General features: G+C 46.6%; 1 long non-coding RNA gene across 1 annotated transcript in view; it reads right to left on the bottom strand.

Annotated features, from left to right (window-relative positions):
- Positions 1 to 17220, bottom strand: part of Gm35887 — a 38895-nt gene that overhangs the window by 3109 nt on the left and 18566 nt on the right. Inside the window, exon 4 of the long non-coding RNA XR_386269.2 lies at positions 13547 to 13738. This is a non-coding gene — a long non-coding RNA (predicted gene, 35887). The remainder of the gene's footprint in view (positions 1 to 13546; positions 13739 to 17220) is intronic.

The raw sequence follows: 17220 nt of genomic DNA on the forward strand, positions 1-17220 counted from the left end.
CCAGGGCATGGCTACCTTTTCAGGCTGGGGGCTGTATACAGCCCGGCATCCATTTGTTTCCCTGGAAACCATGGCTGAGATGCTCTAGGGTAGGCAAATGATGGAGCACCCTGTTAGGTAGGAGAGGATGTCCCTCCTTTATCCATCATGCTTGGTTTAGAGACAGAGATGACTGATGGTGAAGATGCTGAGCCTACCACACACATGAGGGATTCCAGGGGACCACAAGTCCCAGACCCCACTCTACTGTAACCAGTTATCTGGGCATTCTGCTTGCAGCATGGGTTAAGTCTCTACGAGCTGTGCTTTGCTTAGGATCTCAGTGGCTGTTTCTGTTGCGAGGACTATGGCACAGGGCATGTGAGTAGATAGCAGGAATGTATGGACATTCCTCTTCTTTATTACCCAGAAGTACCCTTACCTCTGCCAGTTTGGATTATGGCTCCTATTGAAAAATAGAACGAGTAAAGACTTGTCTTTTATCATGGTAAAGAAAAGGGCAAGCAAAATAATTATTTACATGTTATTTCAGTGGATCTGCAGCCAAGTGTAGCAGGATGTGTTGGTCTAGAAACACCAAAACCTGCTTTTTTTTTTTTTTTTCTACTGTTCACATTGGCACATGGCCTTGGTCCAGTGCTATGTGCCTCTGGGCTCCAGCAACTTTTGTATAATGAGGGGGTTTGAACAAGAGCACATTGGCTTCAGTCCCATGATGTTCGGCATGTTTTGAAAACACTCAATCATGCTGTAGGTTATACCTGTTGGCTGATTTCTTCGAGGCTCCCAATTCAGGAGACAGCATGTGAGCTGATGCAGAGTTACCACCTTACATTTGCAAGGTTGTTTTTTGTGAGTGGAGGCCACAGCTTGATGTCAGATGTCTTTCTTGGTCACCCCTACCCTCTTTTTAAGACAAGGCCTTTTATTAGACCTGGGGCTTGCCTATTAGACTGTATGGCTATCAAACTATAAGGATCCTCCTGTCTCCTCTTCCTCAATACTAGTATTAGAGGTGTGTATGATCGCACTTGGCTAGGGATTCAAATTTAGTTCCTCATACTTGTGCTTAGCAAGCACTTTATTGAGCTATGACCTACCACTCTTGTTACAAAGTAACAATGATCTTTGGTTTCAGGGTCTCCTGGAGCTGTGGGCATCTAGCTAAGGGAAAATGGGACTTGCTTTGTTTCTCCTTATAGGTTGCCTTTTAATTATGAGTGATTCTAGTTCTGGGAGTCATGTAAAGTTTTCTCATATAACAAATGTGTTTATATGGACGAGAACATACATGAATCTGCTATCAACATGTGACAGAAATAGTGGGGGTAGTATCCAGGGACAGAAGGGCTTTCAGAAAAGCAGGGTCAAGTGACCTCTGGGCACCTTCCTTCCAGCTGTGAGCACTTGAAAGGACAAGTGTCCTTATCTGAATCCATAGCACTCACTGGTTGTCACCAAGTTGTCTGCAACGCAAACGTGGACATCTGAAATGTCTGGTGTCGTGGGTGGCCTACCTGGAGCTCAACCCCATGATTCTGATGGTATCAATGTGTGACTCAGAAGAACAGACTGTGATATTTAACTGCTTCTTTTTTCATGGAGAGTCAAAGGAAAGCTGATGTTCCTGCGCTCAGGTGAACAAGGAAACCACACACACACAGACAGACAGACACACACACACACACACACACACACTCACACACTCACACTACACACTACACTCACACCATACACACACTCACATGTACATAACACACACACACACATACACACTCACTTGCACACACACCACATGCTCACACACACACACACTCACACTATACACACTCATACACACATACTATACACACTCACACATGCCACACACTTGCATACGCATTCGCACATGCACAAATTAGAGACCTCACCGGCAGTCCTGTGCTGCCGTTTACTGTTGTGTGACCCTGGCAGCTACCTTAGCTCTGCAAGCCTCAGCTTCCTTAGTTATTTGGCTGCACCCACGGCTCACACAGACACGCGTGTTGTTTGGAAAAACCTCCCTATACAGAATTTTCCTGATACAGAAATTTGGAAAACATATACATATTTTTTTCTTTAAAATTCAGTGACTTTCACTCTCCGGGAAAAAGGCATGCTTTGAATTACAGGCAGATGAGCCAATCACCAACCGTGTTCGCCGTTTGATTGTCAGTTTCTCTTTGTTTTTCAAATCTCATTGGCTTTGCGTTTGGAGTATTTTTAAACTGACTGGCTGTTGGGTTCAAATGTTTTAAACCAATTTTGGCGCGGGCTACAGGGTTTGGGTGTGCCACCAAGCTGCCTTGGCTGAGTGACAGTCTAAGCACAGCCAAACAGCTGGTCCTGCTGGGAGCCTCCTTGATGGAAAGATTTCCCAGGAACAATGGTTTGTTGAGCTTTCTTGGCTTGGGAGCCTGTGAGGGCCCCATGGTCTCCTCAGGTTGGAGCATCACTGACCCGCAGTGAAATGTGTCTGTGTTCTCTTTCTTCTCCCCACTGACCGGAGTTGGGGGTTGGAGAGGTAGAAATTGGGTTTCTCATGTTTCAGGACCAGCCTTGCCTTTGGATATGGGTAAGAAATGCCTTACGAGCATTTTTTTTTTCATGTAAGGCATCTGCCTCTTTTACTATCCCAGCTGTTGGGTCATTGTTAATCTTTCTTTTGGGGGTGGGGTGGGGTTATGGAAGCAGTGGGTAAGAAGAGCTAACTCTGTATTTCCACAGGAGGAAAGAACAGCACATTTAGCTGCTTGCCCAAATGCTGAAAACAAAGAGGAAATTATTAAAATCTGAGACATAGAACCAGAATTTAAATACTTCACTTGACTTTACACATGCTTATAGCATCTCTACAAATAAACACCACACACGCTGGGGACACTTTAGAACAACTAGTTAACCTTTCTGAGGACAAAGCAATAATCCCAGGAAATGTGAATTGGAAACAGAACCCTGTGTAACACAGAGACAGGCTTTCCAATATCTAGTGACTTGGCAGCATGCTGGGTTATTATAAAGAGACATGTGACAGATCCACTGTGGTGACGAATCGAGTTAACATGCACCTTTGAAAGCAGCCCTTCTATTATTTAAGCTGGAGACTGGCTCACAGTGGGTCTCAGTATATGGGTGACCAAAGCAACCAGTTTATAGGGAGGGGCTAGAAGTGTCCAAGCAGAAGACATGTGCTCTTAAGCTATGATAGCAAAATGGAGGTCAAAAAGAGTGCGGAGACCTCATGTTCGACTTGTTCTCCATCAATCTAGGGATGTTCTTTAAGGCATGGCAGAGTCGACTGGGGAGACAGTTGTTGATCAGCTTTCCAAGGGCCTCTCTGCATCATTGTTTCAGAAGTTCAAATGTGCCTCAAGTGAAGCACATGTGCCTTTAGACCCTGACTTTTCAGAGCAGCGAAGATGCTACCAACTGGGGGTGGTGGTGGTGGTGAAGTGTACATCGCTCTCTGTGCCCTCTTTGGGATGTGGTCTGGAGTTTGTCCTGAGGGTTTAAGGACACTGATCTGGAGTAGAGTATGAAGAGGAGATGAAGCATCTGAGACTGAGGCACTCCCATTCCTCTCCTGACCAAAGTGTGTGAGCGAGTGCAAGTGACCGGGCCTAAAATTACTCAGTCTGCTGGGGTTAGAAAGGACAGCACTGAAGAGGTTGGTACAGGTGGCTGCGGGTTTTTCAACATACACATAAGTTCCCTGACACAACATCTCTGAGACTTCTATATGAACATATGCCTTGGCCAATAGCTTTGGCTTGTTTCCAAGCTAGCTCGTAACTCAATTATCCTGTTTTAAATAGTCTACCTCATGCCACGTGGCTGGTTACCTGGTTCTCAGTTTTATTCGACCTTCTTCCTCTATGTCTGGATGAATCTCCCCTTGCCTGACCCAAACCCTCTCTCTTTCTGCAGGATGTCCTGCCTTCTAATCCTTCCTCAAGCTCATTGGCGAATAACTTTTTAAGGACAGGCGAATGCTTTCCACCGAGTGCGCAAGAGATTACCTCTCCTGGTAGAGAGAAGTGAATAGATTTTGTGCAATATTTTGTGCAATATTTGTGGAATCAGCTCCAGGTATTTGCTGCTGGACTCCTGGTGGCAGAGCTTCACAGAGGACTAGTAAAACTCCCCGAATCTCCCAGCAGATGTTGTCCTCATTCTAGGCATTGATTCCACAGGAAACCGTCTCAGAGGCAATTGCTTCTGCAGGCGTGTTCTCGAAGGGATCTTTCTCTGTGAAGGAGCAGAGGCTATGTCTTTGTACATTTGGGGAGTTTTTGGAGGCAGCTCCAAAGGTCTATGTACCAAGCAAGACTCCATGACAGCTTTGGGAAGTATTTCACTGCCTAATTTCAGAGTGAAAGATTAGATATTGTCCTATACCCATATGGGCACACACCTATAGATCCCAACACTCTGGTTACTGAAGGAGGAGAATCAGAGCTCAAGTCCAGCCTGGGCTACATAGCTGGACTCTGCCTCAAAACACAAGATAGGGAGAGGGGGAGAAGAGTTCAGAGGGTAGACATATTTATCAGCTCATTTTTATAACTAAGGAGCTAGACAACCAGCAGGGCAGAAGTAGGACCACAGAGAGCCCAGGCAGGAGATATAGTCACTCTTAGTAACTCAGGGCATTGTCAGTTATCAGAATGCATTGGATGGTTGAAGAATTCAGCCAGCAGGTGAAGATATCAGCTGAGAGACAGGCCAGGTTGAGCTGTTTGCAGCTTGGAGGTGTGTCTGCTGATGGACACAGCTTACAAGTCTTTGCTCCCAGAAGATGTCTGACCAGAGTCCTTTTGCTTTGTATCTGCTCTGCCTTTCCTGCTGCTGGGAATATTGGTCTCTCTGTAGGGACAGGGTCCGTCTCTATATGATGATGTCTTAGTCAGAGTTATTATTGCTGTGATGAAACACCCTGAACAAAGCATCTTGGGGGGAGGAAAGGATTTCTTTGGCTTATTCATCCACATTGAAGGATGTCAGGACAGGAGCTCAAACTGGGCAGGAACCTGGAGGCAGGAGCTGATGCAGAGGCCATGGAAGGGTGCTGCTTACTGGCTTGCTGTTCATGGCTTGCTCAGTCTGCTTTCTTATAGGACCAGGACCACCACCAGCTCAGGGATGGCCCCACCCACAATGGACTAGGCCCTCCCTCATTGATCACTAATTAAGAAAGTACTCTGCAGGCTTACATTTCTTAATTAAGTTTCCCTCCTCTCAGATGTCTTATCTTGGTCAAGCTGACAAAACTAGTCAGCACACATGGGCTCTGCATCTGTGGATTCAAGCACAGTTTGAAAACGTGAAATGGTGTAGGGTCTATTATAAGCATGAACCAACACCTGTATCCTGTCATTCCCTGAAGGATGGAGCCACAAAGCATTTGCAGTGCATTAGGGATTAGAGTTCATCTTTGATGATGTGAGGTATGTCAAAGAATGAATCTAGCTTAACATGCAAATACTACATTTTATATAAGAGACTTGAGCATCAGCACATTTTATTATATGTCATGGGCTCTGGAACCAACAACCCACAGGATGACTGTACCCAGTATTGGAGCCTTTGAATTAGTGTTTGGGGCTGAGGAAGCCAGAAACTGGTTAAGTTGTTGTCTCTGTGGTATTATGGGTTGCTGATGAAGTGATCTCATCGCTTCTCTGAGGTGAAGGTCGGTGCTATGGCGGCTGCCCAGCATGTGAGGTAACGGCACCACTGCTTGTGGAAAAGCAGAGTTAATGAGGCAGGAGAACACCCTAGGCACAGCCGGATGGCCCCTCTCCTATGCCTGGATTGGAAGCAGCTTGGTGGCAGTTAGGCATCCCATTAGCAGAGGCTCAGACCAGCGGCGGGCTAGGATTCCTGTATCTTGCCCCTCAGATGTATCATGTGTACTTGGTTGCCCTAGAATGTCACTCAGGAAGAACGATCTTCTAGGCCAGAGGTCACAGACTGGCTGCCTCCAAGTTGCCCTGGCCATCAGATGAGTTGATCTATACCAGAGTTATAGACTATTTTTAAAAACACTTTAATTGTATTTTCTGTGTACGGTAGCTTTGTCTTCATCAGTGTCTGAGTACCATGTGCATGCAGTGCCCATGAAGGCTAGAAGAAGATGCTGGATCCCCTGGAACTGGTGTTCTAGAGGGCTGTGAGCCATCATGTGGATGCTAGGAATTGGACTTTGATGGGTTCTCTGGAAGAAGAGAGCGCTCTTAATCTCCGAGCTATTTCTGCAAGCCCCCAGGTTTACAATCTTAAATGCCAATCACTTAATAAGCAGAAGATTCCATCTGTATGTGAAACGCGGTAGGATCTAACCCTGGCGTTTATCACTGACTCCTTTCCGTGAGTCATGAGTTCCTCACATGCCACAGCCTCCTCCCCCAGCTCACTGCACTTAACAGTCCCAGTCAATAGCCATAGAATGGAATATAAATGCTTTGGCCTTGGCTGTTATCTCATGCAACCTGCTGTATAGAACAAGGGCTGTAACACCATCCAGGGTTATTAACCAGGTTCCTACCTGCTTGCAGAAAACTGAACTGAGGCCAGCCCACTCACCTGCCACTGTCTACTAGGAGTAAGTAGGGTAGAGGCCATATTACTCCATTGCTCTAAAATATTTACCATCGTTATGGAAAGATAGTATTGATTTTATTGGGTTAGAAGGCAGGGGCTGCCCATTCACCCACCCCTTTTCTCTACCTTCTTTGCAGTAATATGCTTGCCATGCAAGCAGAGGGACCCAAGTGTGATTTTCTTTTTTTTAGAAACACATAAAAAAGCTGGGTATGTGGTGGTGTATGCTTGTAATCCTGTGTACTGGGGGAATGGGTGATACAGGGAAATCTATGGGGTCTACTGGCCTGCTGCCTAGCCTTATTGGCAAGTTCCAGGCTAGTGAGAAAGTCTATCTCAAAAATAAGGTGTTGGACAGTGAGCTCACACACCCTCACACACAGATTCTACTAGGGGACGACACTTGAGATGCTCTTCTAAGCTCCACACCCATGTGCATACATGTATATATACATGCACATATATGTGCACTGGAGAATATATACACACACTCACGTGTACACAGTCTCAAACACTCATACACACACTCATACACTCAGACTTACACACATGCTCTCACACATACACTCACATGCATTCACACACATACTCACACTCATACACACTCATGCATACTCATGCACATACACACAGGTTCACACACTAATATTCACATAATCAAATACATACACACACTCTCACAGACTCACACTCACGTGCACACTCATGTACACATACTAACACACACATTCACACACTTACAACACACTCATGCACACGTACTCTCTCACACACCCATGTACACACTCAGACACAGTCACTCTCTCTCACACACACACTCATGGGCACACACACATACACACACACTCAAGTATACACACTAACACATATACATTCACACACTCTCAACACACTCACATACTAACTCTCTCATAAACTCACACACACTCACACTCTGTCACACACACACACTCCCACTCTTGATTTAGCACGACTAGAGAGCTAACCCTTCTCTGCCATGCAGTCAGACTAGGCGTTCTCGTCCAATCCTCTCCCCCCGGGACCTTTCTTTTTCCCTTACTTTTCTGTTAAGGTCTCAAATTCATGATCCTCTTGCCTCTGCCTCCCAAGTGCTGGGATTATAGGTTTGTGCTACCAGACCCAGCCACATTAAGGAATTTTCTAAACAAACATTTTCCTCTACCTCTGTAATCCATGAAAATAGCTTCAAAATGAGAGGGGAAAGTTGGCAGTCCTGGCTCTCTAGACTTTGAGTTGTCAGCGGGTCACACAATGTCCTGGTCAGGGCCATGAGCTACTGTACCTTGTCCTCTAGCCTGCAAGCCATAGCCATGGGTAAGACCTGGGCCCCTTGAGACTGTTCTCTTCTGCTTTTCTGACTCTAGGCCTGACCTGCAGGCACTGGCTTGTTCCTGTCGTCCCTCAGGGGAATGCCGTCTGGAACCTGTGAGAGGGTTCTCTCTTATCCATTGTACTTCTTCACTCTCCTCTCATTTTCTCCTCAGCATGATCCTGCAGCCAGGGACTGCCCATCCACCCACTCCTTTTCCTCTGCCTCCCCTGCCCAGGAGTCCAACCTTAGATTGCAATGGAAAGTGCCAGAACCCTGCTTTTCTAGTCTTCCCTTCCATGGGAGCTGTGTTCAAGTGATTATTTATGTCAGGAATGTTTAGTGTCAACATCCCACTTAGTATTCTAAAGCAACCTTAGCATATAGGTCTTCATTATCTCGTGTAACAGAAGAGCATAGCAATGCTCAGAGAGGGAAAGGAATTTTCCTAAGGTAATACAGCTAGAAGCAACAAGCCATGACTGAATCTAACTCTGCCTGATCTCAAGCCCAGGCCATGCATTCTCCAGGCCATTTCCTTACATTAGGATAGAGGACACTGAGGTTAGTGTTCCCGAGTTCACTCAGAATGGCTGGGATCTGATACCTGAACCCTAGAGGGAGCAAGCCGGTGGGTGCCGTCAGGAGCCTTGGAACCTAGTGCTGGAATGGGTACCCAGTAAGGCAAGCTCAAGGGAGAGAAGGGGACAGAGGAGGTGAGCTCCCAGTGTCAGCCCAGAGTCTGTGCCAGCACAGTGCCACGTGACATGGAACAAACCATTCTCTCTCTGTTGGTGAACACCAAGTTGCTATGGGGCCCAGGGCCTGGGAATCCAGCAATCCCAGGATTACATCGTGACTCTGCGTCGTGACAGAATGATTTTTCATGGCAACTAGACAGAAAGAGCATCAGTTTCCTCCTACAGAGAATGAGCAAAATTGTGCCCATTTCCTTGTGTCACCACAGAAACTGAATTAATACAGGAAAGACTCTCAAAACAACACTTCAGTGAGGTGTGTGTGTGTGTGTGTGTGTGTGTGTGTGTGTGTGTGTGTAAGACAATGTTTATCTGTGTAGCCCTGGCTATCCTGGAACTCACTCTAGACCAGGCTAGCCTTAAACTCAGAGATCTGCCTGCCTCTCCCTCCTGATTGTGGGACTAAAGGCGTACACCACCACCACCTGGCTATACACACTTTTTTTTTTTAATTATAGAAACTACAGGTAAAAGAAGCTGAACATTAGAATTAAAACACAATACCTAACATAAAGTGGCATTTGTTCTGTTTTATCTTATTTTGTTCAGACAAGCTTCTTGATGTGTGTGTGTGTGTGCGTGCGTGTGTGTATGTGTGTGTATGTATGTATGTATGTATGTATGTATGTATAATCACAGATTAGCCTTGATTTCATAAAGCTCCTGCCTCAGCCTCCACAATACTGGAGTTACAGGTCTATGCCACCATTCCCAGTCCCAAAGTAACGTTAATAAACTGTATTAGTTTCTACCATGCGAATGGAAATAATTCGAGGCTGGAGCCTATCCCCAGGGGTCTTTCTTTCCCTCTCCCACCGTTTTACATATTACCGATGTTTCTCCTGTATCCCAAGATGGCTGCCACTGTTCCACACACCACGTCCTCACAAAGTTGCACCCAGAACCAGAAAGGGGAAAACAGAGAAATCTTTCTTACACCTAAATTACTGTCTTATAAAGGAAGAAAATATCTCCCCAGAAGCCTCTGAGAAAACTCCTTTTCTGTCAGTCACCAGAGCAGGCTCATGGGACCACCTCCAGTTACCATGGAAGGGAAGACTAGACAAGTGGGGTTCTGGCATTTTCCATCACAGTCTGAACTCCTGGACATCCTGGACATCCCAGGTTGGACTCCTGGGAGGGCAGAGGAAAAGGAGTTGATGGGTGGGCAGCTCCTGGCTGCAGGATCATGCTGAGGAGAGAATGAGAGGGGACTGAAGAAGTACAATGGAAGAGAACCGTCTTACAGGATCCAGACATCATTCCCCTGAGGGACAATAGGAATAAGCTGTTGGTGAGCCTGCCCTCTTGGTCCTCCTGTTACCCGTGGGCTAGAATGGAGAGGATGGAATCCTGTGTCGTGGAGGAAATGAGAATGGGCTTAGCAGGAGACACATTGACTTTTGAGTCAAGACAGTGATAGCTGAGTGGGTTTTGTGACCTCAGTGGCTCCTGTGCCCCAACTATAAAATGTATTCTGCCTGAGATGTCACCCAGGGTCTCTCTTAGTGAGGACACAGCACCGTGGAAGATACACCAAGAGTGTTTCTTGCCTTCTCTTCGGGACTCTGCACAGAGAAAGAGTACCTGCCGCCCCAAGGTGTTGATTGGTGTGTCTTCCCAATGAGTTGTTGTTGCTCACAAGCACATCCCGTCCCTCAGCACCAGCCTGGCCGGTGCCAGTTATCTAGCGGGTGGTAGATGGTCAAGAATTGCAAGGTAGAGGAACGAACAAGCTACTTACAGAGAGGAAATGATACTTGTGACCTCTTAAGGTCAGGCGGGTTTGATTTCCTGTAATACAAATATTTAGAATATGACCATGATTATAGTTTCTTTTTGTAAGAGTGAACCACTTATTTATGGTAATGGCCATGAACCTAGTCAAACTGCAAGCCAATACCTGAATAAACTTGCTCAACTTATGGCCTCAGAACCAAAGGGGCTGACTGTCCACTGACCAGGAGCTAGGTCTGGTAGTTTTTTTTTCTCTCTCTCTTTAAAAAATAAAAACTTACAAGTAATTCTATATCTAGTAAACTTGATCAGACTAGATGTTTCATGTTTTCCCTAGATACTCTGACATGGTTTCCCCAGACACCCCAACACTATATGCCAATCTTAGTTTATAATTTTGCTCACTCTATAGAAATAGCGGTAGAGATCTTAGGATACTTTCTCACTTATTCTTCAAACAAACCTAAAAAGTAGGCATGTTTTTAATTCCCATTTTAAAAGGGAGTAGGGTTTGTCAGCTAAGCGAGCCTCAGCCAAGGTCACCCTGCTGTTGAAGGCAGACAGGCAGACAGGCAGGCAGGCAGGCAGGCAGGCAGGCAGACAGGCAGGCAGGCAGGCAGGCAGGCAGACAGGCAGGCAGGCAGGCAGGCAGGCAGGCAGACAGGCAGGCAGGCAAGCAGGCAGGCAGGCAGGCAGGCAGGCAGGCAGGCAGGCAGGCAGGCAGGCAGGCAGGCAGGCAGGGATGTTCTCCCAGCTGACTCTTTCAGTAGCAGTTGGTTCTCTGCCTCAGTGATAGCCATGTGTATGGGAGCGTGCACCAGGAGGTCACCAGCTCAGTTAATCCCTCTGCAGTGGCTGGGAGTGTGCCACTGTGCGCACTCTCATTTTAGAGAGGAAGAGACCGAGTTTGCATGATTATGTAAGCGGCCTGCAGTGAATGGGTGGTGGAGCTTAGCCTGTCCATGCAGAATGGCAGAGGCTGGGAAACTTTCCAGAGCAACAAAACCACTGGGGACTTTCCCAGCACCACACAGTGAGCCCACAGCTGACCTGGGCTGCCCTTCACAGGAGTCTTTTTAGTGAGTGCTGTTCTATGGGTGTTGCTGGAGTAGTTAGTCTGGAGCGGTCCCTGCCCTGTCCCTTGCACTAGTAACAGGAAATAATTCAGTGAATCGGGGCACATACTTGGGGAACATACAGACCTGTTCAAGCTACAGCTGCAACCCTCAAAGAGTCTCTCCCCACCCTGTCCTCTGTTTCTTCTGCAAAATGGGACAATAAACAAAGACACTCCCTGGTTTGGAGGAGAAGAAAGTGGGGACCCTTCATCACATCTGGCAGGACAACTATCACACAGGTAGCCCAGGGGAGCATAGTTATCTCTGTTCCTGCTGAAATGATCTATGGGCCAGAGCGGTTTGATAATACTGCTCCCAGCAGAGAAACCCTGAGATCCGTTTTATGGCTGACTTCTTGCAGTGGCTGAGGTTGGAAGGCTGAGGGTGCTGATCTCAGGCTGCCTACATGAGACATTCATGTGCGGGGACACTTCACATCCACATGCACTTGCAAACTGCATGCTTAGGTACACACGTGCCTATACATAGTCTTGTGGATAGACACATGTATTTATGCATGATAATCTTGCAGCATGTAGAGTCCTCGAAAAACATGTACGTTGCATACACATGCAAAAATACACATAGCACTTGTGCTGTATACACGCGCGCGCGCACACACACACACACACACACACACACACACACACACACACAAACTGTGTGTTCATACAGAATATAGTTGTGGCAGATGGATACTCCAAAATACGCATATAAGTGCACACGTGGGCACACTTTGGCTAACATTGCTCACTCTTCAGCTCTTGGTCTTGAGGTTCTTGATTCAGAGAAGCTGGGTGTAGCCAGGCAGCTCATGCTATGCTCTCCTTGCCTCTGACTTTCCACACTTTGGTTTGATTTCAGTTGTCATTGAATAATTTGAATAAACGTCACAGTTATGCATTTATACTAGAATATTAATTCTGTAGAGGACAGGGACAGGCCTGAGACATAGTAACTTTTCAATAGATACATCAGTGAGCATCACCAGGATCCATGTGTATCACTAGTGAGCATCACCAGGATCCATGTGTATCACTAGTGAGCATCACCAGGATCCATGTGTATCACCAGTGAGCTTCACCAGGATCCATGTGTATCACCAGTGAGCATCACCAGGATCCATGTGTATCACCAGTGAGCATCACCAGGATCCATGTGTATCACCAGTGAGCATCACCAGGATCCATGTGTATCACTAGTGAGCATCACCAGGATCCATGTGTATCACCAGTGAGCATCACCAGGATCCATGTGTATCACTAGTGAGCATCACCAGGATCCATGTGTATCACCAGTGAGCATCACCAGGATCCATGTGTATCACCAGTGAGCATCACCAGGATCCATGTGTATCACCAGTGAGCATCACCAGGATCCATGTGTATCACTAGTGAGCATCACCAGGATCCATGTGTATCACCAGTGAGCATCACCAGGATCCCTCTTGGGTTGGGATGGGGAATATGTTGCTTCGCACTGCAGCTCCTTTATATAAGATACTTGTAGAGAATTTTGCCTTTGTGGGGTCTATGGTGACTTTGTACACTTTCTCAGAGAGCCAAGCCTTAGAACCCTACAAAAATTTATGTAAAAAAAAAAAAAACAACCCACCAACTTTCAGATATATTCCTATTCAGGAAGAAAATAAATTCCAGAGAGGAGAATTTCTCACTCTTAAATGTGGGCAGATCTTTACTGGGCCCACCCCCCATGACCCCGAAGAGTTGAGGGAGATACCAGGGGCTGCCACAAGTAATAAGCTTGACACGTCCCTGTCTGGGCTGGAGCAGACTGTTTTCTTTCTCTTGAGCCAGATTACAACAGTAATCAGGCCCCTGTTAGACATCAAGAGGCCAGGAGGCAGGACGGGGTGGGGCATACAAATGATAAACACGGGCATGATGCTAAAAAGCAGGCAGCTAGGCTAGTGCCATTTGCCGTCATTCATTCACTTTTCATTGATTAGATAGTTCGGGTACCTTCTAAGCCATGGGTACTGTGTATGCTGTCTGGGAGAAAGTGAGGTGGAGAGTCCTTAGCTCCTGGGTGCTCGAGTCTAGCGCTGAGAGAGACAGACTGCCAGCATTCAGTAGTCTCAGTGATCCCGGCAAAGACAAGGAAAGCTTTTGAAAGAGAAGGTGTTCACGCTGAGGTGGGGAGATGAGCTGCACCTAGTCAGGAGGCAAGAGAGCTGTTAGTGGTGAGGCTCCGCAGGGAGAGAGGGCACTGTCCGTAGAATCTTAATATGGCAGCTATGGGGGCAGGGACAGGTACAGGGCAGGAATGCATAACTTGTCCATGTGGCTCCTGGAGCTCCAGGGTGATGACGTGGACCTGGGACTGAAGCATCACAGACTAAGAGAACCCAGGGCAAGTGGGAGGCACTTCCTAGGAGCTAGGGTGCTGGGGATACTGGGGATGTGGGAGAAGGGGGTATAGCAATCACTGCCTATGAAACGGGCCATTCTCTGGACTATATCGTCTTCCCAAATGAATAGGGAGGCCCAGGCAGTCTGTCAAGCATCTCACAGCTGCTGCTGTCCCTGTATCAGTCTAGATCAGTCCCCACCCTGTGTCCTAGCCTCTCCCATCCCGTAGCTCTTTATGTCCTACAGGGTCTACCATGGGCACCTGGACTCTCATCTCCACTATCACAGAGCCTGTGCTACTGTAATGCACTCAATTCTTCTCTTGGCCTCTGTTTCCACGTGAATGGGAAAGGGGCACAATTAATGTTGTATCTGCCTCTGTGATGGTTTGTATAGGCTCAGCCCAGGGAGTGGCACTATTAGAAGGTGTGGCCCTGTTGGAGTAGGTGTGGCCTTGTTGGAGTAGGTGTGTCACTGTGGGTGTGGGCTTTCAGACTCTCATCCTAGCTACCTGGAAGTCAGTCTTCCACTAGCAGCCTTCAGATGAAGATGTAGAACTCTCAGCTCCTTCTGCACCATGCCTGCCTGCCTGGATGCTGCTATGCTCCTGCCTTGATGATAATGGACTGAACCTGTGAACCTATAAGCCAGTCCCAATTTAATATTGTCCTTCTAAGAGTTGCTTTGGTCACGGTGTCTGTTCACAGCAATAAAACCCTAACTAAGACAGCCTCTTTAGCTTTTTCTATACCTTCCTCTATTCCAGGGATCCCTGACGTGCCCTCAATACCTCAAGCACACAGAGCTTAAGCTTGCCCAGGGACATCTCTAGAGAGACGTTTCCCTGAGTAGGAGCCACCATTTCTTACATTCCACATTAGCTGTGTGTGTTTTCCTCCCCATATTCCTCACTGTGGTGTTAGACTTCACCGTGTGTTTGTGTGTGTGCGTGTGTGTTTACCAAGTATCCTATCCCCTCCTAAAGATGAAAGCACTACAGGCAGGGGGTATATGTGACCTGCTCATGGCTATATCCTCTTACCTGGTACTGTCTTGGACATATGTTATCTATGAGGTTGTTGGGTGTCAATGTGATACATGACATCTTTGGGTTTAGCATGGCAATAGACATCTGCGGTGGTTATTAATTACATGCAAGCCTGACCTGTAAACTTAAGAAGCTCCAATTTTCAAGAAGCATCACAAAATTGTAGTGACATAGCCTGGTCACTAGAGGGCAGCGTGGAGCCATAAAGCTGGGTGGCTAACAGGGACCCCCAACCAAGCCCTTAGGGAGAGGTGAAAGTCTAGCATCTAGTCTCTTTAGTTTTCTACTACCCACATCTAGACTGTATAACACGGATTCATTTTTATAAAATAATATTTTAACCATTTTTTCTCGCTACCTACCAACTCTTCCAGACCCTCCCCACCTCCCTGTCCACCCAAACGCCTCAGAAGACAAAAACAAAAATCAAAACAGATAAACAAGTAAGATGCAGAAAACCAAGACAAAACAATAATAAAAGAAAAAGCACACAACAAGCAGGGAGTCTGTTCTGTGTTGGCCAACTGCTCTGGGCATGGGGGCCTGCCTTGGAGTGGGGTTAGAAGGTCTAGTGGTGCTCTATTGCAGAAAACTGACTGTCCAGCAAATATCAATTACAAACAGCCTCTTGGTTAGGGGTGGGACTCTTGGTCCACTTCCCTCCCCAGGGCTGGAGTTCTGTCTGGTTTGTATCTGTACAGGCCTTGAACACACTGTCACAGTCTCTATGAATTCATAGGTACATCAGTCTCATTATATTTGGAAGATGATGTTTCTTTGGGCAGGCTGTATAAAACCTTAAAATGTGTAGACTGTTAAAAGTTGGAGAGCTTGCCCAGGTCTGTTTAGCTTATCCCTGACATTGAGGCCCTGATGAGAGTGTTCCGTAGTCCTCCCCATCCCCTTGGTAGTCTGTTCAATAGTCTTATTTTCTGTCACACAGAAGAGATCATCATGACGGCTGCCTGAGCCTCCATCCAATATCCTACACACTGGATGTTAGAATTTCTGGTCCATAGGACAGGTAGGTACCTGTTGTATATGGCATATTCTCTTGAGAGGAAGACAATAATAGAAAGTATGCTTTAGTAGTTAAGCTCTAGAACTAACATGAGGGCAAAAGGCAGAGCCTGGGCCAGGCCCTCTTAGAGGCACTTGCTTTATTGTTAACCTCTTTCTTGGAGAAAGCCATTTTGCAACAAGCAGTGGGTTGCTCCCCAAGCCCAGCTGGCGTACTTAATGCTGAGGGTAAGTCCTTCCCCTCCCATGCCTCCTGTTCCTCCATCTTTGTAATCGCATATGCATCTCCACCCTGAGCCTGTGATTAGAAGATATAGATCTTAGCTAACTGGGGTTTCAGGTCTTCCGGTTTGTCATCACTGAAGTCTGAGTCTCAGTACAAGCTGGGAAAAGGCCTTTCAGATAGAAGAGCAATGGGACGAGGATTGAACCTGCAAGCTTTGCAGAATTCCAGGGTAACTCTGTGCTAGGCGTTATCAAGAATACTTGAGCTTTAAGACCTAATAGAGAGAGGACTTTCCAAAGTATGGTGTAGGTGCTGGTACGCCCAGTCACTTGGTGTCCTAGTTTGCTTTCTACTGCTGTGATAGACACTGTGACATAAAGCAACAGGGGAGTAAAGGGCTTATTTGGCTTACATATCCTGAAAGCTCTATATCACTGACGGAAGGCAAGGCAGGAACTCAAGCAGGACAGGAAACTGGAGGCAGGAACTGAAACAGAGACCATGGAGGAAAGCTGTTTACTGGCTTTATTATGCAACCCAGGACCAGCAGCTCAGGGATGGCACTGCCTCTAGGGGCCTGGGCTTTCTCATATCATTCATCAGTTGAGAAAATGTCCCACAGACTTGCCTACAGGATATTCTGATGGAAGTATTTTTCTCAACTGAGGTGCCCTCTTCCTAGATTAAACTGACAAAAACAAAATGCATACACACACACACACACACACACACACACATACACACACACACACACACACAGAGAGATAGATAGAGAGAGAGAGAGAGAGAGAGTGAGTGAGAGAACATCTGGGGAGATAATTAAGTAATTAAGAATGCAGATTGTGGAGTATTATCCACTTCTAATAGTCAAGTAGCAGCCCTGGAGGAAGGAAGACCTGAAGCCTGCATATTAATGACCCAGTAATTTATGAAGAACACAATCATTGCCTTGCATCCCTCTGTGCAAAGGACTTACAATACCTAGGCTTC

Source organism: Mus musculus, chromosome 18, assembly GCF_000001635.26.
Source record: "Mus musculus strain C57BL/6J chromosome 18, GRCm38.p6 C57BL/6J".
In the NCBI taxonomy this organism is placed as follows: Eukaryota; Metazoa; Chordata; class Mammalia; order Rodentia; family Muridae; genus Mus; species Mus musculus.